Source organism: Phoenix dactylifera, chromosome 14, assembly GCF_051530095.1.
Source record: "Phoenix dactylifera cultivar Ajwa chromosome 14, Ajwa_hap1_PhDact_Kaust_v1.1, whole genome shotgun sequence".
NCBI lineage: Eukaryota > Viridiplantae > Streptophyta > Magnoliopsida > Arecales > Arecaceae > Phoenix > Phoenix dactylifera.
In genome coordinates this window covers 672,243-675,499 of record NC_143203.1, presented here as the reverse complement: position 1 = coordinate 675,499, position 3,257 = coordinate 672,243, and the positions used below count along the sequence as shown (strand labels likewise).

The following is a 3,257-nucleotide window of genomic DNA, read 5'->3' as shown; positions in this document are numbered from 1 at the left end:
GGTTATATGTATTGAAAAATGGGTCATTACCTAGTCTGGGCTGTGTTTGGGCAGCATTGATGTGTTCTTGCACGAGTTTGGGATATTGGGGTGCTGAGGGGCACTCATGAATAGGATGCGATGGGCTAGAATAGATAGCACACACTTGTGCTTGGGAAGAGCTAACGATATGTCCTCCTATCATCAGTTGGTCAATCTTATGGGACAATGCATCACCTTGCTAGACAGGTCCATAGAATGACTTATTTCACAAATGGTTCCTTTTCTTTGAGAACTCGAGGGTGCTTGACGAGAACAGGAAGCATGGTGAAAGGAATTTTCATTAAGATTTTCAAATAACTGCCATGCTTCATGTTCATTTTGAAGCATAAAAGTTCCCCCGCATGTAGCATCGATCATCTGACGGTTTCGTTCAGTCAATCCGTCATAGAAACATTGCACTAGCTGCCACTTAGGTATTTGATGATGAGGACATTTACGGATTAGGTCCCGAAATCTCTCCCAAGTTTTATGAAATTCTTCTCCCTCAGTTTGGGAGAAGCTTGTAATGGCACATCTAAACTGGTTCGTTCTTCCTATGGAAAAGTATTTTTTAAGGAATTCTTGTTGCATTTGATCCCAAGAACGAATCGAGTTGGCTTCTAAAGAATTCAGCCATTGCTTGGCTCTATCTTTAAGGGAGAAGGGGAATAATCTAAGTTTTAGAGCATCATCAGTGAAGTTCTGAATCTTGACAGTGGTGCAAATCTCAAGGAATTCATCTAGGTGTTTATATGGATCTTCATTGGTGAGCCCATAAAAAGATGGGAGCATTTGGATAACACTAGACTTTATTTCGTATTGTACAGCTGCTACTTCAGGTAATCGAATACAAGATGGGGAAGTGTAAATGGTGGGAGTAAAGTACTCCCTCAGGAGTTTGGGTTGTTCTTCAGCCATCTCAGGAGGTGGGGATGATTCTATTGTTCTGATCTTAGCTCGAATATTTCTAAGGGTCCGTTCTATTACAGGGTCAAAAGGTAATAGGTCACGTACTCTAGAACGACTCCCTTGTATACACTAGTACTTGATCAGTCAAGCATGCAATAAAAGATAAACACATCAATCCTTGTATTTGTCCTAAAATCACTAGATAGCTCCTAATTGGTTTGAAGAGGGCACCTAAGCCTCCAATCTGGTCTAATGAACCGAGTTGATAAGGTAAGCTCCCAGGTAAGTGGAGGGGTCACGATGCATTCGCAAAGGTCCCACTTAAAACCCACTTGCCTCGAACAGATGAACTATCTCCCTTATAGGGACAAAGCTTGCCTAGACATCAACTAAGCCACAGAGCGAAACTGGTGCAACTTTCGGTGATCTTCATTCTATTGAGCTCGAATGTCCCTAGGGGCCAACGTCTAATTGATTTTAATTAAAGTGACACTATGTGAGATTGAGTTCATCTAAGTTGGGCAAGAGTCCGGTGATGAAATCCGGCTCTTATCTTGTTGGGGTGATTGCCCTTACTATGTGCGGATTAATTTGTGTATGTGTATCAAGCATGCATTCACACTTTTGCTGAAATTAAAATGAAACAATCACCACAAAATTTCAATCTAATAATAAATTTAAACAAAAAAGGTTTAAAGGTTACCAAAGGAAATTTCCCAGCAATTTAAAAATTTTTTTAGGCAAACCTCTACAGCATTCCTTTTCCGGCAGTTCTCTTTTGGATGATCCTAGATTTTTTTCTCGATTCCTGATTAAATAATATAAAAAGAAAAATTAAAATTTAGTAGGAGAGAAAAAGGAGATAAAAAAAAGTAATAACAATAGAAAATATTTTTATTTTAGATATATATATTTTTATTTTTTAAAAAAAAATTTAATGAAAGGAAAAATAACTGTGCTAGCAATCCCCGGCAACGTCGCCAAAAATTGATCGGTTCTTTCAATTTCAAAAATAAACCACGCAATAGCACGTATCCTGTAGGATAGTGATTACGGGTGTCGGTCCACAGGAATTGAAGAATAAGTTATTTTTCTTTTAAAATTAAATCAAGAAGAAGGATTTGCTAACTTGATTTAACTAAATTAATCTATGAGTACGAATTGAAATTTATCAAAGTAGATAGATCTAGGGTTTGGAATCCACCACGTAGCATTGCATTAGCGACTGTGTTCTTAATTTTTATCTTTTGGAGAGGCATGCAAATTGGCTACAAGCCTTTTAAAATAAAAGCATAAAGAGTGTTAGGAAGATCCATCTTCGGTGTAGCATGAAGTGTCTACCTAAGTATGCTAATCTAGGATGCAGCACACTTCATCTTCCTAGGCATGAATCATCTTAGACTACTTTAGCAAACATGATTAGTAACTAGCATGCTCAAAGTTTAAATATCATAAAGGAATATTTCATTGAAAATAAGAATTTAAACAAGCTCCAAAATAATAAAAAAAATAAGAACTACAATGCCCTGATACATTGCTAGGGCTTCATCCAGCCCTCAACTAGACGTTTAGCCGCGCATGGCTTCCGGACGACCTCCCATCTTCAAGTGAAAGTCTTCTCCTCTCATTCTTCCCAAAATATCACAAAATATTCTCTTTCCCCCTCCTTTCTCTTTTTTTTTTATTTCTTTTTCTCTCCCTCTCGGTTTTCTTCTTCTTTTCACCAAAACAGGGGGTCTCCCATGTTTTTCTGTGGAACCGAGCCCCCCACCGTTCTTCAAACCGAGCTCTCCGCCCTCCTCACCGATGGCCACCCTCCTCCTTTTATAGCTGTCCGGAGTGCTCGTTCGGGAAGGAAGAAGAGATCATGGCCGGCTGATTCCGGGGCGAGATGCCGGAAGGCAGATCGCGGACGAAGAGGATGAAGGGCCGCGGGATCAGCGGAATGGAGCTGGGGGGGATCTGGTCGCCGGCTGCACCGCGGGATGAGAGGAGATCTGGGAGATAGCTGGGTGCACGGAAGGCGGCCTGGTTCATCGCGTGATACGCTGGGAGCATGCGTAGCTTGTCTCGGACGCCCGAAACGGCAGCTGTGCGGAGGCGGGGATGCAGGCGGATGAAGAGGCGGAGGATCTGGTCGTCGGCTGCACCACATGGAGGATTGGAGCGTCGGCTGTGACGCATGGCTGGAACGGGCAGGGGGGCGCTCTGTGAGGCGAGATCACGGGAAGGATAGATAACAAGAGGAAGGAGATAAACAGTGAAAGAGTTTTTGTGGAGTGATTGATTAAAACCCCATTTGATTTTGATGAGCTCAAAGCATTTGA

At 41.7% G+C, this 3,257-nt stretch overlaps 1 non-coding gene across 1 annotated transcript; it reads left to right on the top strand.

Moving 5' to 3' along the window:
• Positions 1 to 457: 457 nt before the first annotated feature.
• Positions 458 to 563, top strand: LOC149751279 (small nucleolar RNA R71). The gene has a single exon (XR_016398395.1). It is a non-coding gene; the product is annotated as a small nucleolar RNA R71 (small nucleolar RNA).
• Positions 564 to 3,257: the final 2,694 nt, after the last annotated feature.